Genomic DNA, 23,528 nt, shown 5'->3' with positions numbered 1-23,528 from the left:
TCTCCTCTCCTGGCCTTGAGGTTCCGTGTGCTGAGAGCCCCAGGGTGGCATCAGAGAAAGAGCCCGAACCTAAAGTCCATCCCAGATCACTTGCAGGTTCTGACAACCCAGCTAATCCCTTACCCTCTCCGAGCCCAGGGCCCCTCCACCGAGGGGTTCCTACCGCACCGCACCCATGGCGCTGTCTGAAGAGGCCAGGATCATAACGAATGCATCAAGGTGTCCATCGGTTAACAGCGCCGTGTTTACTCAGCAATGCCAATGCCAGCCCTGTGGGGACGGTGAGAGCGTGCACGCCCGTGTGGACCCAGGCGCCCACCATCTGCAGGGCTTAGCATGCCATGTGAACTAGCTGGGACTAGGTGTCACAAGCGCCAGCTTCAACTACTTCTTGATTCAGTAAAGAGGAAGAAATAAAGGCTGCCCTTAGCTAGAGAGCGCCTGAGAGCTTGGGCAAGCGGCCCCGGCTACAGGCTGCTCCCTGCCCTCCCGCCCACAGAAGAGTTCATTGCCATGTTTTCCAAGGAGCAGCAGGCAAACGGGCAGCTTGCAGTTAGGGACCAGAGCCAGGGCAGGGAGGGCAGGGGAGGGGCAGGCAGAAACGCACCTCAAACACAGAGACACAGGCAGCCTTGAGACCCCATCCAGTGGAGCACAAAGGGACAGACAGAGGGCAGGAAGAGCAAAGTCACGGTCCCAGGGCAGGCGAGCTCCCGCCTCATACACATCGCTCTCTCTCCATCCTGTGCGGCTCACTTGTCTGATTTCAAAGCCCATTCAGTGCTGCTTCTCTGACAAGAATCCTGCACTTGGAGACCTTGGATTTCAGTTAATCTGGTGCCTTCCTCACCTTCCTCCTCCTTAAACCCGAATGCAACACCCCCATCCAGGAAGCGTCACTGTCCATCCATTGTGATGACAGAGTTACGCACTGGGGGACAGTGTCCCTGCTTGGGGACCCTTCTGGCCACCTCTGGGGCCCACCTTCCAGAAGCCCAGGGATCTGGGGGAGGTGGTGTGAAAAACACCAGGTGACCTCAGCCCCTTAACGGCTGAGTGAAGGCACACCTGTGGTTTTCCCTACCAGTGCACACGGAGTTGCTCCATTCACAGAGACAGAACATTATCTTGTTCACAAACTGGTTTGCATGTGCTGGGCTGATGAATCACACTAGATTGCCAGTTCAAGGTGGACTCTGGGTTCTGTCGCCTGGGGAAAGCATTTGCAAGGATTCTTAGACACCCTGGCGTGAACTAAACCAGAGGGCTCGGGCCAGCATCTCCCTGGACAGGTGACTGCCCATGTCCCTGCCTGGTGGGGAAGCACAGCTGGGGTGAACACGCTCAGGGGGCCCCCAGGACTGTTTTCAAGCCCCCAGAGCCTCCAGCTGCCCAAGCAGCCGCACCTTCTCAGGGAAGGCCAGGTGGTGGGGTGTGGGGGCTACGCCAAGCTCAGGCTGTGTGGAGGGCAGGACGAGGGGTGCGGGTTTGGGATCACGTGGGCAGGTGCGGAATCTGGCCTGATATGGTGGAAGTTCAGCCCCAAGAATGGGGGGTGCACAGCTCCCTCTCAGGGTGCCAGTGAGGGAAGCACCCCCCACGCCACCCTGGACTCCATAAGCACCAGTGTTGCTGGGACACACGTGAAGACCCCACACTGAGTCTCTCACGGGTGCGAGCCCTTCTGATCCCTTTCAAAGCCTCTGTCTGGCTGTTTGCATTGTATCCATTTGCAAACCCAGAGGCAGGTGCTCCGCGGGTCCTGAGAACTCTCACCCAGTGGCACACACCTCGCAAGTGAGGGGGCCTCACTTGTGTTCTCATGAATCTGTTCTGTACCCATCCCATCACCTGCAGATGAGCTGTGGGAGGGAGTGGCAGGAGGTCTTCCACAAAGCTGACTTTGGAATCTGACCTTCACGGGTGCCTGGTACATCCAGGACAGGAATCAGCACGCAAGCCCCAGCGGGCATCACGGACATCAGAAGAGACTTTGAACTGGGGCAGAGCCAGGCCCAAGGAGCCACTGAGTGAATCTGGGTGCCTCACAGCACTAGTCTGTGGCCTGCTGGATCTGAGACTGAACTATATGCCATAGTTATTGATTTATCTGAAAGGCAGAGTGAGAGAGAGAGAGAGAGAGAGATAGAGCTCCCATCTGCTAGGTCACTCCCCAGATGGCTGCAACAGCCAGATGTGGGCCAGGCTGAAGGCAGGAGCCAGGAGCTTGGGCCATCACCCACTACCTTTCCAGGGACATTAGCAGGAAGCTGGATCAGAGTTGCATAGTTGTCAACACTGGAACTGGCACCGGATACAGGGTGCTGCTGTCACAAGCAGTGGCTTAACCTGCTGCACCACCACGCTGGCCACCTCGCTGCTCTTGAGGTCAGTCACGTGTTTGTGGAAACTAAATTTATTTGCTTTCATTACTCATTAGAGACCATTGGAAGCTGGTAGCACACTCAGCTCCTGGCCAGTACAGTTCCGTGTGGACACGCTGAGAGGCCCCAGATCAAGAAGACTGGGCATATAGTAGGAGCATAACAGCTCTGGAGGAGTTGCATGGTGGACCTGATTGTTGTACAACCCCGTGTGGCTCAGGCATGTTCACGTGTGTTCTGTGCAGCCAAGCAAGTGGCTTTCCCCGTGGTACGGCTCACCTGCCCCCCATCTCTGGTGGCCTCACTCTGGGTGCCATGGGCCTCTCATTGGCACCTGTCCTCCCTGGTTGCCTGCTTGGCCTCAGGTCAGCCGCTCTAACCAGACCCTCACCCTTGCCGAGTGAAGTCTAAACAAGGGAGGAACTGATTTCCCCCGGTCTGAGCCCCTTGTCTTTGCAGGTCCTCAAACACAGGCCGGCCTGTGGTAGAAACAGAGGCTGGCCCATGGCAGGAGCACAGGCTAGCCCGTGGTAGAAAGAAGGGGGAAGAAGTCCAGTGCCCTGCGGGGTCAGGGACAGGCAAATTGGATAGGAAGACTAGCATTTTTTTTAATCTGTCTTATTTATTTGAAAGGCAGAGTTACAGAGAGAAGGAGAGGCAGAGAGGAGAGACAGATCTTCCATCCCCTGGCTGGTTCACTCCCTAGATGGCCACAATGGCCTGGGTTGGGCCAGGCCAAAGCCAACAGTGAATAGCCAACAGCTTCATCCGGGTCTCCCATGTGGGTGCAGGGGTCCAAGCACTTGAGCCACACTCCCTTGCTTTTCTCAGGTGCATTAGCAGGGAGCTGGATCAGAAGTGGAGCGGCCGGGACTTGAATATGGCCTGCTGGTATCTCAGGCAGCAGCTTAACCTGCTGCATGATGAGGAGACCAGTCTTTTGCAATGTTGACATTCTCCAGCCAGGGCCCTCTGCCCTTGCACTTGGCTGCAGCTGAAGAAAGGTGGACTGGGAAGTCCGCAGTGAGAGGCCTCATGGGATGCTCTACCCCTGCTCCTGGTCCTTCTCCTGCGAGCTCCCAGGTGGGCGCAGCTTTGCAGCCGTCACCGTCACAGCTGGGAGGGGCCCAGGGAGTGGGGGAGACGTGGAAGCTTCCTCTATCTCCAGTTCACCCTTGAAGGGGCTGCCGGGACTGTGGCTCTGGCGGGCAGTGTGGCCGCCCTGGCGACCCTCGGCATGTCCTGGTCGGAGACGCCCCCACGTCACTTCCCCTGAGCCTCCCTGCAGCTCTCCAGGGCGAGGCCTGGCTTCCGGCTGGAGCGCAGCATCTGGTGACTGAGCAAGCTGCGCACCCTAGGCAGCCAGGCCGTGCTCCCACACGGGCCGGACTCTGCCCTGAGCCTCTGCTTGATAGGAGACCGCCCAGGCTTCCCCGAGGTGTCCTTCCCACCAGTGGCACAGTTCCTGGGGGGCAACTGCCCGCACCCAGGACTCCATCAAGCCCTGCTCACTGCCCACCTGCCCACCTGCCTGTGAAGCACCCACCTTGCAATCGCTCCCGTGGGGTTAGGAGGCCTCTGCTGCCATGTGCAGCTGTGCTGTCCTCAGCCCTGGGAGGCAGCGACAAGGCCGCCAAGGCTGTCAGGGCACTGGTGGAAGGCACCCGAAAGCCAGGGCTGCTGCTGACTGGGCAGGGCTATGTGCGGCTGAGCAGGTGCCCTGGTAGCATTCCCTGGACCCCAGAGTGTTCAGCACTCAGCGCACGTGCACACACACACACACACACACGCACACACCCTGTCCCTCGAGCAGGCCCCTGGTCCTGGGGGCACAGGCTCTGCCTGGGTTTCTCTTCCATCCACTGTGTGCTGGGTGGCAGCAGCCCTCTCCTGACATGGATTTCAGGGCTGTCTCTACCTCCAGGTCCTTTTTCCCTGGGCTGAGGCTGCTGCTGCGTTGTAGTGGACTAAGCCTCCACCTGCAGTGCCCGCATCCCATATGGGCGCTGGTTCGTGTCCTGGCTGCTCCTGTTCTGATCCAGCTCTCTGCTATGGCCTGGGAAAGCAGTAGAAGATGGTCCAAGTCCTTGGGTCCCTGCACCTGCATGGGAGACCCAGAAAAAGCTCCTGGCTCCTGGCTTTGGATCTGCTCAGCTCCAGCGGTTGTGTTAATTTAGGGGGCATTGCTGTGGGTGAAGCACAGAGGAGAAATGGCTATACCAGAGGAAGCTGGGCTCCTCCCGAGAGAGGGGTCCCCGTGTCACCAGCGCTGAGAAGAGAGACACAAGTTTCCTGGCACCAGCACATCTGGGGCCCTTTCTCTAGCCACCAAGTTTCTTGCAAACAAAAGCCACAGGTGGGCCAAGCCCGGGGCTGTCCCACAGCAGGTCCCTACCCAACACTGGTTGGCATCAACAAGTACAGCATGTATTTTTTAATTAAAAAGATGTATTTATTTGATAGTGCATATGTTCCCATGTGCTGCTTCACCCTCCCCCCAAATGCCCACAATAGCTGGGGGAGGGGGGTGGTTGAAGCCAGGAGCCAAGAACTCCATCCAGGTCTCCCACGTGGTGTCAGGGGCCCAGCTACTTAAGCTGATGGGATGGCTTTAGCACGGGATCGGCATGAGCAGGAAGCTGGAGACAGGAGCCACCGTCAGGGACGGAACCCAGCAGCCCTGAGGTTAAGACACGGGCATCCTAAGTGCTAGACTAAACACGGGCTCCGGGATTGGGGTTTTGGAAAGATCGGTCTGATGGCAGAGCGGAGAACAGAGCAAGAGTGGGAGCAGGTGGAGCAGTCAGAGGCTCCCGCGCCAGTGCAGGCAGGAGGTGGCGGGCAGGAGCGGGCAGAGTCTAAATATAGTTCAGAAGGAGGCTGGCAGCAGGTAGGGGTGGGCCAAAACCATCCTCCGTGAAAATTGCCCTGCGATGCTTCAGGAATTACGTCAGCGCACATGGACCCAAGCCCACGGGGAGAGTCAGCTGGAACTCTGAGAGAGACAGCAACAGGTGCTGCGCCGAGTCTGTGTGACACGCAGCTCTGGCCCCCCGTGTGGCTTTGGGGAGGTCACTCTGCCTCTCTGGCACTGGCAGACAAGAGGCAAGGCAGATTCTGTCCCCCGCCCCTCCCCAGGCCCCTGCAACCTGCCTATCAAAGCTCAGCTGTGCGATCCAGCTCAGAACCAAGGCTCCAGGCTGGACCACACAGGTCCCCTGAGGCAGCTTCCTCATCTCTGCCCGGAGGGGTCCTGGGCTGCGGCCAGCCCGCCAGGGGCTCGCACAGTGCCCCGCCCTCTGACCTCACCCTTCCGCCTCCAGGCAGCTGCGCAGGGAGGAAGAAGAACCTGGAATTCAGACTTGGAGCTGGAGCAGTGCGCAGCCACGTACTCACGCTGGGGAGACACTGGCAATGACCAAGGTGGCCAGCTTCTGGGGCAGGGTTTTGCAGATGGCGTCCCATGCAGGCATTAAAGCTGGTGTCGTCACACAACTTCTCACCTTAGGAGCAGATACCTCCTGTGAGGAGTTAGCGGCCAGAGCTGGAGCAGAACTTTTTATGTTATCAAGCCAAGGGGATATTGCTTCCGTCAGAGGCCACTGCAGGTGAATGAATGCTTTGCAGAGAAGTGGGGGGCAGGGCGGTGTCTTTTTTTTTTTTTTTTTTTTTGACAGGCAGAGTTAGACAGTGAGAGAGGTCTTCCTTTTTCCGTTGGTTCACCCCCCAAGTGGCCGCCACGGCTGGCGCGCTGCGGCTGGCGTGCTGTGCAGATACGAAGCCAGGCACCAGGCGCTTCCTCCTGGTTTCCCATACGGGTGCAGGGCCCAAGGACCTGGGCCATCCTCCACTGCACTCCCGGGCCACAGCAGAGAGCTGGACTGGAAGAGGGGCAACTGGGACAGAACCAGCGCCCCAACCGGGACTAGAACCCAGGGTGCCGGCGCCACAGGCGGAGGATTACCCTAGTGAGCCGCGGCCGCTGGCCAGGGCGGTGTCTTCAAAAGGCTCTTGGACAATTCGTTTTAGGAAAAACCACTCATGGGTTTCAAACAGTTTGGCCATAAACGTATCTTTGAATTCCATTAGCCGTGAACTTTATGAAGTTCCTATGTGGAGGGCTGGGAAGGAAGGGACCCAGTGCCCGTCCCTGGATAAATTATTTTTCTTCCCTTTACTTCACCACATGTCTAACTGTTCTCCAAGGAGAGCCAAGTGGAGCCAGGAGTCCTATACATTCTCCATGGAGGTGCCCTGTGCTCATGACACAGGGCAGCTGGGTTGGCCTGGTCTCCAGCGAGGGGACGTGAGTGATTCAGCACTGCCCGTCACATCGGCAGCCACCCCTGGAAGTGCAGGACTCGGAGATCCAGCAGGAGCCAGAGCCCCTCCCAGGGGTACACAGGGTCCTGGGAAGGAAGTGAGTAACGCGCCCCAGGCATCAAGCTCAGGGCCAAGGCCAGAGGCAGTCCCGAGGCTGTTTTGCTGCCCGCTGCGATGACTAAGCGTGCTATAGCACCTCCAGGCCCCTGGCCATAGCAGGTGGGCGGCAGCTGGCCTGCAGCTGAGGGCCCCTGACTCATGGAAATAAGGCACTCGTGCTCTCTCTCTCTCTCTCTCTCTCTGGCTCTTTCCCTCCACCTCTCTTCTAGCTCTGCCTGAAGACAAATCCCTGCTCATAGCCACGTTTCCAGTTTCAGGAACCCTGGGCAGGCACATTGGAAAGCTGGCACGGGCCTGGGTTGAATCTTGCCTCTGCTCTGTGGCCCGGGGCAAGCTGTTTCACATCTCTGGGCCTTGTCTGCTCTCTGCCAAATAAAATCAGGATGCCCCTGCCCAAGTTCTTGAGAGAACCGATCCAGACAGCACTCACAGGATTCTCCGAGGGTCACCCGGAAGGGACTCAGTTCACCGCCATTCCTCCTCCCCTCTGCTCCCGGTTGCATGTCGTTTTCTTGCTCTGATGACAAGCCTGGGTTTCTGGAGGGCCACTCTAGGACTCAACCAGAAGCAGCCCCCTCCTCCTCCTGTCCAGAGGTCCCTGGCTCGGGCATGTTTCCCTTGGATACTGGTGCTGGTGTGTGGACGGCTGGGAGAAGTCGGTAGATGGTGTTATCCACAAGGGGCTTCCGAAATTTTGCAGACACACAGATGAAGCATAATGGTGGAAAGTTGGGGTGCAGAGCTGAGAAAGGGGGTCTGACAAGGCAGACCCTAAGGCATCCCTGAGCTCACTCTGCACTAGCAGCTGGGCCAGGTGGAGGGCTGGGGTCAGCAAGAGACAAGGGGGTGGAGAGGCACTTCCTGCAGGCTCCGGGTGAGTGGGTCAAGGGTTGAACCCTCCTCCCGCCGCCCATCAGCTGTGTGACCTTGGGTCGCTGGCCTCCCCACCTCCCTGGGTCCCCTCATCTGCAGAGGATAAACAATAACAACGCACAGATTTGTTGTGAAACAGGGGCAGGAAGGTGCCTCGCAGAGGGCATTCGACGAAGGGTGCATCAGGAGTGCAAAGGCCACTGCGGGCCACCATTTCTCTGAGGTCTCCGCAAAGTGACACGGAGGACGGGGGAAAGGCACCCTCCCACGGGACTGCCTGGTGTCGCTCTGGTTACACCCCCCAAGGAGGGAGCTGCCTTTAGGGTCATCACACTCAGGCACAGGAAGCTCGGGACCACTTGCTAAGGCCGTGAGACTGGGAGCTGGGATTTGATCCAGGGTTTTAGGGAGCCCTGAGCCTGGAAGTCCCTGCCCCCACCCCCAGCATTCCCCAGCCGCCAAGCTCTGAGTCTACCTGCGGCTCACTTGCACATGCCAAGACAAACACGCTAGGGGCCCCCTAAGCTTCACAGAGCCTACAGAAAGGGAAGGCACGGAAACACAGAGAGTGAGGGGCACAGTCTGTCCCTCACCCGGTCCCTCTCCCAAAACTCACCCAGCCAGTGGTGGGTCCAACCCATCAGGCGGGATCTCAATTGCAGAGTTGCTAAAAAAAAAATAGCTTGGAGCTGGTGCTGTGGCGTGGCAGGTTAAGCCACCACCTGTGAGGCCAGCATCCCATCTGGGCTCCGGTTCGAGTCCCGGTTGCTCCACTTCAGATCCAGCTCCCTGCTAATGCGCCTGGGAAAAGCAGTGGCAGATGGCCCAAGAACTTGGGCCCCTGCAGCTACATTGGAGACCCAGCTACATTGGAGACACTCTCAGCTCCTGACTTCGGCCTGTTTATTCTAGCCATTTGAGGAGTGAACCAGCAGATGGATGACCTGTCTCTCCTGTCTTTATGCAACTCTGCCTTTCAAATAAATAAACTATTTATTTTAAAAATAAATTTTCTTTTAAAAAGAAAAAAAGTGGCTCACGGAGGGCAGGACCCAGGCAAAAATCTGAAGCTTGACAGGGCAAGACATGTTCTGGATGATGGGAGAGGACCAGGCCAGCCAGCACTGGGGACTCAGGATTGGAAATTTCGCAGTAGGCCATAGGGTCAGGCCAGCTCGAGGAGAGGGTCGGCTTCATCCACCTCACCTGTTCCTTCGACCTCACACCCAGCAGCCTCGTGGCCCTGTCCAGGGCTGCCTGCCCCACTGCACGGCAGGAGGGCAGAGGGGGGCAGGAGTCATCTTTCCAGAACTCCTTAAGATCTCCTCTTGGGCACCCATTGGTGTTTTGCTGGCTCCCAGGCAGGGCAGGCTGCATGATAAGAAATCCAGGAAGGTCAATGTACCCACAATGCTTAGATCTCACTGTGGTTTTTGCCAGAATAAACAGGGCCCATGCAAGGCTTCAGGGCCTTGTCCCAGGGCAAACACTGCCCTGTGCCAAAGAGGGAGTTGTTTTTGCAAAGGCAGTGTGTGCACTTGGTGGCTGGGTGAAAAGCAGCTGCACCAAGCCCTTCGGCCACACATCCCACCCAGGCTCTGACCTCAGGCCTTAGTAACCCTGCAGCAAGGGGGCCCAAGGGTGGGAGGAGACTCTCACAGCCCCGAGTGACAGGTGCAAAGGTTGTCGCAAAAAACCAAAAGAATAAGAATGAGTAAGCTCAGTCGTAAAGCCCCTAAAGAGGAAGAGGAAACCACTCAGGTAACCCAGGCCTCGTGCTCCCTGGGGACTCCCAGCGCCACCGAGGCACCCCCTCACCCCACATTCCAGCTCCCTTGAGGCTGGCAGGAAGGGGAGGATGAGCCAGCCTCCTGACCGGGAGAACCGAAGTGTGTGGTGCTTGCTTAAGCAAACCGCAGGGTGGCAGGAAAGGGCACGCAAAGCCGGGCCTGGCTGGATTTAGACTGTATCCCCCATTCAGACAGTCTAGGCAGGTCCCCTGGGTGCTGGAAGGTACATTTCCTCTTATGCCATGCCACCTACAGGGACCTCACTGAGACCACCCTGGCCTGCACTTGACCTTAGCGAGACAAGTCCCTGTCTTGGAGCCGGGCTCCCCCACCCATCAGGGGCACAGCAGCCCTGAGGACCCCGCCAGAGGGCCACAGCTCACACGAGCTGCTGCAAGCGTGAGAGAAACCCACGTGCCCACAAACACACACTCAGCTTCCGCTTCAACGTCACACACCGCCACGGCACGCCTTGTTCGTAGGAGTTAGGTGATCGCAGTGACCAAATAGTGAGAGATGTGGGGAAGAAAAGGGGCACGCCACCCCGATGTGACACAGTTCACGCTTGGTCCTCCACAGTGAGCCGCTCTGGTGTGACGCGTGTTAATGAGTTACTGTGCGGCTCTCGGGCTGGCCCCTGGGGCTCAGGACTCACCCGAAGGGGCGTGTCGCCGGCGGCTGCTTCACCAGTGAGTTTGACAGTGTCTCCGCTCACTCCGATGTGACCATCCACGCCCTTGTCTTGTCCCACCATGCCACGCTCTCTGCAGCCCCTCGGCACAGGACACACCCTCACACTGACACCCGGTATGTCCAGGTCTAGCCAGAGCTAGACCCAGAGACAATCCGGAGAACCACACTCTCCACAATCACTCAGGAAGGTGCACGTGTGCAAACTTGTGCTCCAGGCACACGAACATGTGCACACAGGTGCTCTGCACGCTCGGCAGGTGCACACGGCAGGAAAGGAGGATGAACAAACCCACGGGAGCACAGCCAGGGAGAGAGAACATGCCCGGAGAGGCCCCTTACCTGACCTTGGCCGCCTGCTCCCCGCCCACATGGCCCCACGCGTCCTGGGGCCACCCAGGCAGACTCCTCCAGCTACTCCGGGCTTTTGTTCACGCTGCGGCTTTTGCCGGAAGCGCCTGTCTGTCCTCTCTAGGCCTGTCACAAGTCTCTGCTGGGGGCTCTGCTCCATGCTCCACACAATCACTTGGGGACCCAAGGGGCCGATAGCTGCATTTTCTTGTGCCTCACCAGCTCCTGCAGCAGAGGGTGACGCCTCGGCCTATAAGAACGGTGTCACCTGCTCACACCCTGATCAACCAGAGTTGGGGCCATGGGACCACTTAACTGCAGGGGCACCAGGAAGCACGGTCACCCATGTTTGCATTTCTTCCTGATGCTTCTGTAAGCAATGAACACACTCGTCTGGGCATAAGCAACATTCACACACTCTCTTCCAGTCCTGGCAGGGTCACAAGGCCACCAGGCAGCCAAAATCAAAACGTCAGCAGGGCCACTGCCTTCTGATGGTTTCCAGGGCGCCCACATCCCTCGGCTCATCCGGTCCCCGTTCTTCCATTTTCAAAGCCACTGAATAGCATCTTCCGCCCTCCGTGACCTCCTGCCTTCCCATAGAAGGACCTTCGTGCACACCCAGATGATGCAGCCCCATGTGCCTGTCCCAAGGGCCTGACTTTATCGCAGCCACAAAGGGCCTTTTGTCATGGAAGGGAATAAGAGAGGCAGCTCCCATCCTATCCGCTGCTTCAGTCCCCAGGTTGGGGCTGGATGGGGCTGAAGCTGAAGCCGGGAACGCAATCCACGTCTCCCATGCGAGCGGCAGAAATTCAGCCACTTGGGCTATCACCACGGCCTCCCAGAGTCTGCGTCGGTAGGAAACTGGGGTTAGGAGTGCAGCCAAGTCTCCAACCTGGTACTCCAACGCGGGTGGGATGCACCTTCACTAGCGTCTTAACCACGGCGACAAACACCTGCCCCCGTATGTTGAACTCAACCCCCAATAAGATGGCACTCGGAGGGGAAACCCTTGTGCTGTGATGAGGTCATGAGGACCAAGTCCTTGTGGTGGATGCGGTGGACCTTATTAGAAGGACCAGAGAGGCCGGTGCCACGGCTCACTAGGCTAATCCTCTGCCTTGCAGCGCCAGCACACCGGGTTTTAGTCCCGGTCGGAGCGCCGGATTCTGTCCCCGTTGCCCCTCTTCCAGGCCAGCTCTCTGCTGTGGCCAGGGAGTGCAGTGGAGGATGGCCCAAGTGCTTGGGCCCTGCACCCCATGGGAGACCAGGATAAGTATCTGGCTCCTGCCATCGGATCAGCGCAGTGTGCCGGCTGCAGCGTGCCGGCCGCGGTGGCCACTGGAGGGTGAAACAACGGCAAAAGGAAGATCTTTCTCTCTGTTTCTCTCTCTCACTGTCCATTCTGCCTGTCAAAAAAAAAAAAAAAAAAAAAAAAAAAAAAAGAAGGACCAGAGCTTGTCTTTGCTCTCTCTGCTCTCCGCCACGTGAGCACACACAAGAAGGCAGGCATCTGTTACACAGGAAGAGGCCCTCGCTAGACCCTGACCCCCCGGCACCTTGATCTTGAACTTCCAGCCTCCAGGACTATAAGAAATAAATGCCCATTGGATAAGCCACCCAGTCGACGGTCATCTGGTGTAGCAGCCCTGAACCAAGACGCTGTCTTAGGGGGACCACTGTTCCAGGAAATAGAGCTACGACACAGGATTCTGAGGACACACGACGTTGCCCCTGCCATTCACGCCCCACCCACAGGGGTGTCCCTGTGGCCTCTCCTGAGAAGCAGACGAGCTCCCCACGGGCAGGTGCTGGCCATGAGCGTCTCTGCCCAGCAGGTGCCTGGCACACAGCAGGAGCCAGGACGGTCCGTAGGAAGACAGGAGGGAGAAAACTGAATGAATGAATCTGGCACACTCAGCAAGTGGGAGAAGACGGAGTAAGCAGGAGAGGACGTGGGCGGATGGAGACGATCGCATCAAGCACCACCCAGAGGGGATGTGAGTTTCCTGGTAGTAGGAGTTTCGAGGGAAGCATGGCACTGCACGCCCAGACCTGGTGAGGGGGAGAGGACTGGAGAGGAAGGGCAAGAAGGGGGCAGCAGGAGGCCCTGAGTCTCAGCCGGGCACTGTGCTCAGTGCTTGCCTGTCGGCGGCGCCTCGTGAGGTCGCCAAAGCACGAGGTACACAGCAGCACGGGACGAGGAGGGGACTGAGACCCGGCAAGGCGTGTCCGGTTCAAGTTCACACGGCTGGACTCCTGGCTGTGCCAGAATGCGCAGCTCCATTTGGCTGGTTCTGAAGCCAGCTGCCATCCCAGGACACCCAGGCTGTGCCAGCCCTTGCCACACTGCCAGTAGCCTTAGGGCCCCCCCACCCCCCGCCACACTTTCAGCCTGTGCTCCTTTATCTGCAAAATGAGGAGGTCAGCCTGGGGCATGTCCGAGCGGCCCTTCCGTTCCCACCTCCTTGAGTCCACTGATAGCTCTGGCTAATCCCAGTGGGCTTCCTGGAAGGCTTGAGGATTCGAGCTTTTTCCCACTGACAACAGACACACAGTTCCTCTGTGTGTTGCCAAGAGATGATCCAGACTGAGGAGGGAGAGGCCCGCGGCAGAGATGACTCCATGCCCTAAAAATGAGACTCACAGCAGCTCACAGGATTGTGCAAGCTGCCCGCGAGGCTGCCAGGCAGCCCTGGCCCCGGGGGGGCGGGCTGTTTACACTCCCTGAGTGTGTGCCTGCCTGGGTTAACTTCACGGCCATGTGCACAGCCCGTAAGCGCTGCCAGCAGGGTCTGGGTAGGGACGACAGAGACGGGCCTCATCAGACCCTTTAATGCAAACGCTAGGTACTGCTTGTTCACGCATTCATTCATTCATTTATATATGTGTTCATTCTTCCAGTCACTCGCTGAGTGAGTGCCACGATGCAGGGCCCTGGGGACACGGAGGTGAACAAGACAATGACCAGAGGAGTCTCCAGGACCCAAGAACTTCCAAGAACACAGGCACTCACAAAAGCTCTTGCGCCTCCCGGCAGGTTCGGTACACTGACACAGGTATGCGCCTGGAGCGCAGGGAACACAAGCCAGGGCACTTTGGTATCTACCTCCGGACAATATTTACCTACTAGTTAAAAAAAATCAAAGGTGAGAAAATGACTCTACTCATTTACCTTGAGAGGCGATTTTTCCCGCGAATGTGGATGTGTGAGAACGTCACATTCAAAGTTTTCTTCGAATCCCATTTGAAACCTGGCCGGGAAAACCAAACTTAGACATTTTTCAAGACCCCTGTGTCTCCTGGGACTGTGCAAATGACCTGGGGTTTGCATAGCCTGCTAGGCTCCTTCCGGAAGGCACAGCCCTACATATGCAGAGGCTGCAGGCAGGCTAAGGGCTCAGCATGTTGTGCCACAGCCCTGCTTTGACTCAGTTTCCCTGGATAAACAGACACTTTGGGGAAAACATGTCGCTTCACAGGGTACCGCTATGACGGGAGCCCAGGGCCAGCCTTTGGAACTTGGGGGCCCTTCCCAGATGCTGCGGAACTGTCCCACTTTCTTCTCACGTCTCGGCTCTCTTTTCACAGTCTGCTTGGTTTTTTTTTTCCCACAATCCTCTTCGTTCACAAGAGGGGAAAAGGTCACCTGTAAGCATCATGTCCTGGAGTGCCAACAATGCCCTGGGATGAGAGCTCCACACCTGGGACACGGGGCGGGAAGACGAGTTCCTATAGCAGCAAGTTATGTGCGGCAGCCAAAACACCTGCCTGCTTTTGCCCCTTCTTTAGCATTGATTTTTTTAAGAGTGGAACGGCAAGACGGCTTGTTTTGAAAACCCCTCTGAAACTGCTCTTCTGAAGCGAGCGTGCTATTTCAACCACCCCACCACCACCAGCATCAGATGCTAGGGTGTTGGGGTGTTGGCCTTTTTGCATCTTCTTAGCTATTTTGTAAATTACAGAACCTCACTCTCTGTATCTGGACTGTTCTCTGATTATCCATGCCATTCCCTGATTTTTAAAAGTATGATTTTGATTTTCAGCACAGGAATTTCTGAAAAAGATCCACGGGGCACTGCAGATCTTGTCAACATCACGTGTGTGTTCTCACCTGGGGCACCTGGCGGGCCATGTCTGGCTGGGGAACTCCGATGCCTGCTTCTGGACCCTACTTAAGTCTCCCTGCCTCTGGGGGGCCTCCCACTTCCTCCCCAGAGAAGCCGACGCCCTTGCCCGCTGCGGGGCTCTGGCATCCAGCCCACTGCAGTCAGCCTGGGGCACAGGCCCGGGCTCCGTGGGCCCCAGCTTCCTCCCCGGCACTGTCATTTGGAGTTCCGTGGGCATGCAATAAATCAAGTCTGGAAAGTGCCCAGCGCCTGGCACAGGGTACGTGCTCGCTGAGTTTTGGCTTCCGTATTGCTATTATTACTATTATTATTCTCCCCCTCACTCTGGTCGGCCAGGGAGTGGCTTTTATCTCTGCATCTCTGGTTTCAGGCCCAGAATGTCAAAGCAAATCAATCTAACTGCTTATTGAGTAAGCATTTCTCTGCCCTTGGCACCGGCGTCTCAAGACCGTGACTTTCCCCCCTGGCTGCGGCTCCCGCGGGCGACCCCAGGCCCGCTCCCACCCCCACACGCCCACCACCTCACCTGGCTCTGCGGTAGACGCTGGATAAACAGGGGCAGGCGTTCCATTCCCAGCATCCTTTGCTGCCAGGATAGTCATGTGACCTGCCTCTGGCCAATGAGACACCACAACAGGGGGTTTCCTAGGAGACCCTCGCATTTCCCACGGCGCTGAGGCCACCATCTTACCACCACGAGGCAAGATGGCGGAGACAGAAAGCTCGGAGAGCCCAGTCCAAGTTGGCATTACCAGTAGCAGAGCAGAACTAGCAAGTGTCCAGAGTTCTTACTGTGTGAGGGCAATAGAGCCCTGGCGAGCCGGCTTTGCTGTGAAGGGAACACCCATGAACTTGCTTTACGTGCTCGCTCCCCTCCTGCCTGCTCCTCAGGGCCACAGGCACCCAAGTAGTCATCGGCAACCTAAGCCAAGAACAGACCCAGCTGGGGGGAGCCAGGGCGAGGGCGCCGGTGCAGGCTGAGGGCTGCATGGCGGTGAGGGCCTGTGCTGGCGCTCTCTGCTCCTGCGGTCAGGGTCACGGAGGAGGGCGCAACCCTCCAGCCTCGCTCAGGGAACGGGGAAGAGCCTGCCCGGTGCTAAACCCAGAGGAACTGGGTACTGAGTGTCTACTATGTATCGAGCGCCTTTCATCTTCCTGAGAGACTTTTGATGCGGGACTGCCCGGCCTCTACTGTGAAGGAGGAAACTGGAGAGCGAGCGAGGTCCCGGCTCGGCTCGGCTCGCCCAAGGCCGCCCCGCCGGGAAGCGGGGCCACGGGGTTTCCCACCCGCAGACAACAAGCCTTCGATGCCCCGCGCTGTCCCACACAGCGCCTTTGTCCTGGCACTGCCTGCGCCCAGGCCCAGAAAGCACCTTCCTACTCTCTTGGCTTCTGATGCCCCGATCCTGCCTGGGCCTCGGGTCGCTCCCTCCCTCACGATGAGGACACTGGGGCTCAGCGGAGCACCTGCTGGCAGCCAGCCCTGCCCTAGGCCTTGTCTGCAGAGAAGCCCCGGGGAAGGGGAAGAGGCAGGGGCGGCTTCCAGGTGAAGGTCAGGCCTCCCGAACACACTGGATCGCGCCCCTTCTCCTCCCCCCAGCCTCTTCCCGCAAATTGGCGTTGACCTTCCGCGGCCTCGCCTTTGAGCTTGTCCCCATTCAATCGGCAGTCACAAAGGAAGAAAAGAGAACTGACAAGAGGGAAAGGCCCCTCCCGGGCCGGCCCCGGGCCACGCCCCCGCAGGCCCGCCGCCTCCGGGGTCTGTTGGCACAGTCGGGGCGCTGCGCGCTCAGGACCCCACCTCCGGGAGAAAGCACCGCGAGGTCATCTGTTTACCCTGGGATTAGCGGCTCCCCGCGGGAGCCCTTTTCCTACGAGATGAAAAGAAAGCGGACAATCTGTCAGGTAAACAGGCCGCATTGTTCTCAGCTTGTCTGGGGGGGTTGGGGGGCCGGCCCTTTGTGGGCCGGGCCTTTTGAGTCCCCGGCTCCGGGCGCGCGCGCGGGGAGAACGCTTACTTAAAGGGAAAGCGAGGCCCCGGCTGGCGGCTGGCGAGCAGGTCGCCCGCTGCAGCTCCGGGGAGCGACAAAGGCCCCGGGACAATTCCTGCCTTTCCTGTGCCCGCCCTCTTTGCAAGCCCTTTCCTCCCCGTGCGTCTCTCTCTTGAGGCGTCCAACGAGCCGGGCACGGAGCCCGGTCTCACGGATGGGGACAGCCGAGCCTGGTGGCTGCTTCCCACAGCTCCGCGGAGAGCTCCGGGAATTCCGGGGGGGGGGGGGGGAACACCAGCGACCTGGTCGGCCCACCTCACTCTTCCGCTGGGGAATCATTGCAGACAAAGGAGGAGCCCCAGGCTGCCCCAGGTGCTCCAGTGAGGAGGGTGGGGCACTGGGCTGTTCAGTGTCACCCATTCACTGGGTGTTTGAACAGTTGAATGGTGGGGCTGGTCAACGCTCTGCCTGCCCCCTCCCCGCCCCCACCTCGTGCATCTGTGTAACCAGGTATCTTCCTGGGAAGAAGGGAGCAGAGTGTGCAAGCCCCTCCCCACGCAGGCTTGCGGCTCAGGACACCTGCAGTCAGACTGGCTCAGTGGCCCCCTTTGCTCTGTGACCCCAGCCAAGGCACTCAGCCTTTCTGGGCCCCTCTTGTGCATCTAACAAGACATGAGGTGCTCTCCAAGAGCTGAGCCGACCCCCTTCTGGCCAAGGGGAGACTTGTGATGAGCATGGGCCTCTCTGCAGGCAGTGGCAGGGTGCCCTGGTCCCAGAGCGAAGCTCCAGGCGGGATACCATGTGTAGAAGAGGTGAGACCTGGGCCTTGGTTGTGCTGGTCGGTGCCATTGCAGCCTGATGCTCACCAGATGCCTGCGCTCAGACAGTCACTCAGCATCCTGGCCTGGGAAGGGGCTGGGTCAGGCCTCCGCAGTGAGGGTTCTAGAGCCACAGAAGTGGAGGGCGTTCTCCGTGCCACTCTCCACCCTCTGCCTCCCTCTCCCGGACCCCTCCACCACTGCCCGCTCCCAGGAGGCCTCCCACCTGCCTGGCCACTCTGGTGCCAGGTGACAGCTTGCAGAGGGCAGATCTGGAAGCACAGGAAAATCTAAGTATGCCCCCCCACCCCACAGGATCAGGAGAGCTCCGTGCAGGCTGACGGAGTGGGTATGGGCCAACCACAAATCTGCCCTCGCATCCGCCATGAACCCCACACTGTCCTGGGACGGGCTCCATCCCATGAGCACAAAAGCAGCAGACCAGATGCGTGCTCATTCTCAGCCACGGGCCTGTGACTCAGGGCCTGATATTCACAGGCCTGCTCAGCGGGAGAGAAATCCGAGGCCCGCATGCTGCAGCCACGCTGCTCCAGGGTCCAGAGCCAGTCTCTGGTGACCTGGAGGGAGGCGGCCCAGGCCTGAATAAGAGCAAATGTCTCCTCCTCCCACCCCGTCTCCCCCATACCTACTGTGTGATCCTGGGCAAGTTGCATGTCTTCTCTGAGGCTCATCTTGCCGTATTAAAATAAAATGGACAAAAACACCTACTGCGGAGGTTTTGCAACGATTAAAAACCGTGTTTGTAGAAGTGCCCATTTCACCCCATCAACCGTTGCTGCGTGGGGATCACCCTCCTGGCTTTTATTGCCACTTTGCCTGGACTTCCTTTTTTCCCACAAGGCTCTGCGCACCCTGACTACAGATGCCACCGTTGTCCATGGCCAACATAACAAAAAGATTTGTGACAATGGCAGCCGCTTGCTGAGAGCTGACTCGGAGCCAGGTCCTTTGCCACTAAGGGTTTTACCTGCTCTGGGCCACTGAGCCACAGAGTGCTTATTGTATAACCAGCTGCAGATGTCTCTCTCGGAGGTGCTGGAGTCAGGATGTGAACCCATGTTGGGTGCTCTAAGTTGCGTTCTCTTGGGCACCCATCACCCCAACTTAGGGAGCACTGCATGTCAGGCCTCAGCTCCTTGGAGCAGAAAGAACTGGGGCTCGGATTCAGTGTCGTCCTGTCACCCTGTGTGTGGACACCTGGGGAGGCCTGGCCGGTACAGCAGGTGAGGGGGACAGGCTCCGGCAAGCTCTGGAACACCCTCTCTGCTCATGGCTACCACCCCAACATGCCACTTCTTCCTGTCCACTGGGGCCATCAGCTCTCACTGACCACAGGACCAGGTTCCCTGGGACCCCCCCGGAAGCCATCGGAGGTGATGTGCCCTGACATTTCCTGTCCGTCTCTAGGTGCTCGCCCACTCTGGCCTCCCAGGGATAACTGCAGTGAGGATGAAGAAGGGGCTTCCAGGGGCCACCTTGGTGCCTTCTCTCTCTGAGCAGGTGCTGGGGCTGGGCCTCCCCAGGCAAATGGCCCCTTACACCAAGGCCTACCAGCCCTCTCCCCTTGCTAGCGTCTGGAGCCTGGTTCCCAGAAACAGGGTGGAAACTCGCCCCTAAGGATCTCAGTGTTCAGAAAACCCCAGCATCTGGGGAGAGACTTAGAGCTGCAGGCCCCAGGACAGGGCAGGGGGCGGATCCCAGTGGCCGACTGAAGCTCATCTGGCCTCAGCGGTGCTGCCAACTGCACCCCTCCCATGCCTCACCCCTCCTTGGTCGTCTTAAAGGTTGCCCGGGTCACATGCTCCTCATGAGATGCCACCGTGTGAGTGTGGTCCAAAGGCCTGTCCGAGTCACGGAGCCCTCCGATCGGCACTTGGCTGCCTCGGCCCGATATTGCTGACTTCTGGCACGAGCATCCATTCTGCAGACACTTGCCTGTCTGCCTGCAGCTTCCACCTGACAGCCTGGGTCCAGCATCCGGAGCATTGGGGGGGGGGGGGGGGCGGGGCATGAGGGCCAGCTTCCCCAGACCCACTGGCATCTGCGTCCCAGTAGCTTCTGGTGTCGGCTGAGTGACCCTGCACATACAACTTGACCTCTGTGTGCCTTGGTTCCTCTCTCTGTAAGAGATGGGGTCTTAGGGGCTGGCGCTGTGGCGCAGCGGGTTAACGCCCTGGCCTGAAGCGCTGGCATCCCATATGGGCGCCGGTTCTAGTTCCAGCTGCTCCACTTCCGATCCAGCTCTCTGCTGTGGCCTGGGAAAGCAGTGGAAGATGGCCCAAGTCCTTGGGCCCCTGCACGCACATGGGAGACCCGGAAGAAGCTCCTGGCTCCTGGCTTCAGATCGGCCCAGTTCCGGCCGTTGCGGCCAATTGGGGAGTGAGCCATCGGATGGAAGACTTCTCTGTGTGTATGTGTGTGTGTGCGCGCGCGTGTGTGTGTAACTCTGACTCGCAAGTAAAAAATAAATATAAAAAAAAAGAGATGGGGTCTTAGGGGACATCTTAGAGAGTGTGGTAGGGCTCAGACGAGATGGCATAAGGAAAGCGTTCAGCCCGATGCACAGCCTCACAGCAGACAGTCATTTGTTGTGATTTGTTCCTTTGCATCTGCAATGCCTCAAAGCCAGCCAAGGGCTCCGAGCGCCTCTCCCACGCCCCGCCCCCATAGGCAGCCCTTGCCTTCGTTATCCACGCTGGAGCTGAGTCGTGGACTCTAACCTCCCTGGCCAACCTGCTCTCAAATTCCCAAAAGGGAAAACTGACGGAAGGGAAGGAGAGGCCTTTTCTCGTTGGTGAGACAAACCTGTGGGTGTGGGAGAGACAGGAGCGCAGCCAAGGGTAAAACGAGAAGCAGTGGGTGCCCAGAGAGGGGAGGCAGAGCTGGGCCCAGAATAAGGACCTTCTGTCCCTTCTGAGGACCAGAGCTGCCCCACGGTGGGAGGGGTTGCAGCGAGAGGGAGGGACTCCCCACGCCTCGGGTGTTCACGGTGGAGGAGCCTTCATCAGGGATGCTACAGAAGACGTTGGGTCCACACCGAGTGGGGAGTTGAACCAAATGACATAGAAGCCACAAGCACACACCTCCACCCATCACCCAGCAATGCCTGGCACTGTGCCAGTGCCCTCCCCCAAGTACACGGTTCACACCAAGGACAAGGGTATGAATTCCGGAAGCATTTCATGAACACGCGGCTACTTGGAAGTCCCTCTGCGCCTTCCCCATTGCATCTGCGAACCAGTGGGGGCAGTGACAGTGCCAAGCCCATGGGAGCAGCACGCAGACACCCAGAGCAGCCTCACACATGGTGGGCACCGCTGAGAGACGGCCGTGCTAAAGCTTGTTGTGCTTACTGCTGGTGTCACTAACATGACTGAAATCCAGGCAAGGCTTCGTCTCTTTCTTTTTGCAGAAGCTTCAAATAGCTCCTTATGCACTCAGTCAAGTTCCAAGGGTGAGACCCAGCTAAGGCGCGCACGCAGCACACCAGGGCCAGCGTGGACGCCGGAGCTTCCTGCATCCCTTCCTTCTCCCTGGATTACAGGATCCCGTTCCTCATTTCCTTTGTGTTTTAAAGAGGCCCCGCAGCCATTCTTCTAGGGTAGATGTGCTGGTGACAGAGCACTAGCTTCCCTTCATCTGGAAATGTCTACATTTCCTCTTCATTCCCAAAGGATGTTGCGCTGGGCTTAGAACCGTGGCTCTAAATCTTTCTTTCTCTTCTTTCAGCACTTGGAGTATCTTAGACAGAGACGGGGTTTAGCCTGGCAGTGAAGGTGCCTGCCTGCCTGCCCCACTGGAGAGCCTGAGTTTGATCCCCAGCTCCAGCTCCCGGTGCCAGGGTCCCCTTACGGCGGGCCCTGCGGGGTAACAAGTGATGACACAAGTAATCGGGCCCCTGTCATCCATGCAGGACACCTGGATTGAGCTCCCAGCTCACGAGCCTGGCGCCAGCCCAGCCTCAGCCTTTGCAGTTCCTGGAGGGGTGATCCAGCAGATGGAGGCACAATCTCTCTCTTCAAATAAATAATAAATTTTTTTTGAAAAAGAAATGTGTTGTACTATTTTCTCCTGGCTTCTCTTCTCCCGCATGAGAAATCTGCTGTCATGCTGTCATTTGAATTGTTTAAGGTGTCATCCCTCCACCCCACCCCCCCACACCGCCTTTGGCTGCTTCAGTTTTCAGAAGTTTAATTATAATTGGTATGGATTTCTTTGGGTTTTTCATATGTGAGATCACATCAGCTCAGGCTGCTGTAACAAATACCCCATAAAACACTGAGCGGCTTAAACAACACGCATTTCTCTCTGGAGTCCACGAGGAAGGCGCCGGCACAGCCCGCATCTGGAGAGATCCCACCTCCAGGTCACAGACGAGGTCCTCCCAGGAGTTCCTCTGGGACAGGAAGCCTGCGCTCAGCAGGCCTGTGCACACTCGTGGGGACTCCAACCTCATGACCTCACCTAGTCCCAGTCAACCCCTGAAGACCCCACCCTCTGATGCTCTCTCACTAGGAGGTAGATTTCCAACATAGGAACTGGGCAGGGGGACGCAAACATTTAGTCCATAAAAGGATTCTCCCACCTTCTGTAGGCTCGGGTCTCAGGGCAGCCCTGGGCAGTTTTCGGCCACTGTTTCTTGGAGAATGTCTTTCAGCCCCACCCTCTTTTTCCTCTTCTTTTGGCCCTCTGACAATGTGGTAGTTAGACCCTGGCTAACCTCCAAGTCCCTGGGACTCTATTCTTTCTTTCTTCCTCCTTCTTCCATCTGTTTTTCTCTCCACTGGTCAGAGAGGCATCCCTTGAAGTTCACTCTGCCTTTTCTGTCTCTGCTGCTGAGCTCGTCCACTGAGTTTTTAGTTCAGCTATTGGATTTTTCAGTTCTATAACTATCACCTGGTTCTTTAAAAAAAAAAAAAAACACAAGATTATTTGTTGTTTGAAAGGCAGAGTTATGGAGAGAGGAAGAGACAGAAAGAGAGGTCTTTCATCTGCTGGTTCACTCCCAAAAAGGCTGGAGCTGGGCTGATCCAAAGCCAGGAGCTTCCTCCAGGTCTCCCACATCGGTGTAGGGGTCCAAGCACTTGGGCCATCTTCCACTGCCTTCCCAAAGCCACCAGCAGGGAGCTGGATTGGAAGAGGAGCAGCTGGGACTCGAACCGGCACCTATGTAGGATGCTGTCACCGCAGGCGGGGGCTCAACCTACCGTGCCACAGTGCCGGCCCCTTTGTTTTGTTTCATTGGAGAACGGTCTTTAAACTGAGAGTGGAGTGCAATGTGTGCTAATTGCTACTGGGAGTCACTGCTTCAGGGCCCTCATTGCAGACAGAGCTGGGAAAGGTGTAGAGTAATCCATGCATACCACACGGGTGTGAACACACACGTGTTCATACTGACACCTCCAGCCCCAACCCAACATCACAGGGCTCTCTCTAGCATTCTCTGTTGATTATTTGTGGGCACTTTCTCTGAGGTGAGAGACCTGGCTGTCACCATCCACAATAGATTTACTTATTTGTCCAACCCCGGCATGCCCGCACAGTGGCTTCAGAATGCTAATGAATTCACAAGCGAGGAGACATTTGTGAAGAGCGCGTTTTTCACTCAGCCTGACCATAGCCAAACAAAACGCTCCGAGTAGTTCCAGAGTGACTTAGGGCACCTCCTTCCCTGTCCCCCACCCCTCCTCCTTCGGTGTCTGCATTCCATTAGGGGTTCCCCCAAGAGCCTGGTGGATTTTTAAAAATCCACTTGTGTGTGGTGCTGCAGCCCCGTGGGTTTTGGCAGATGCACAGTCATGCTTCCAGCCCCCACAGTCTCAAACCGAACAGCTCCATCCATCCAAAAACTTCTGCCCTCCCATGCGCTGAGCCCGGTTTCCCCACCCCGCAAGCCACCAATTCGCGTTCTGCCCCCAAGAGTTTCATCTTTCGCAGAACGCCTATAAATGGAGTCGTACAATATGTTGCCTTTTGTTTCTGGCTCCGTTCACTTGGCAAAAGGCACTTAAGTTTCTCTCATGCTGTTTCGTGA

General features: G+C 57.7%; 2 long non-coding RNA genes across 4 annotated transcripts in view; one reads left to right on the top strand and one right to left on the bottom strand.

The window, feature by feature from the left end:
* Positions 1-15,328, bottom strand: part of LOC103348738 (uncharacterized) — a 29,559-nt gene extending 14,231 nt beyond the window's left edge. For all 3 annotated transcript variants that reach the window (XR_016231633.1, XR_016231634.1, XR_517026.4), the window contains exons 1-2: positions 15,191-15,328; positions 13,710-13,788 (exon numbers count right to left, since the gene is read on the bottom strand). This is a non-coding gene — a long non-coding RNA (uncharacterized LOC103348738). The remainder of the gene's footprint in view (positions 1-13,709; positions 13,789-15,190) is intronic.
* A 988-nt stretch (positions 15,329-16,316) lies between these two features.
* Positions 16,317-21,546, top strand: LOC127491627 (uncharacterized). The gene is made up of 2 exons (XR_007920445.3): positions 16,317-16,569; positions 21,408-21,546. It is a non-coding gene; the product is annotated as an uncharacterized LOC127491627 (long non-coding RNA).
* The last annotated feature ends 1,982 nt before the right edge of the window (positions 21,547-23,528 follow it).

This window comes from Oryctolagus cuniculus, chromosome 3 (assembly GCF_051225735.1).
Source record: "Oryctolagus cuniculus isolate XC-2025 breed Fujian yellow rabbit chromosome 3, ASM5122573v1, whole genome shotgun sequence".
NCBI classification, from domain to species: domain Eukaryota; kingdom Metazoa; phylum Chordata; class Mammalia; order Lagomorpha; family Leporidae; genus Oryctolagus; species Oryctolagus cuniculus.
The sequence above is the reverse complement of the archived record's forward strand: the minus strand, read 5'-3'. Positions and strand labels throughout refer to the sequence as shown.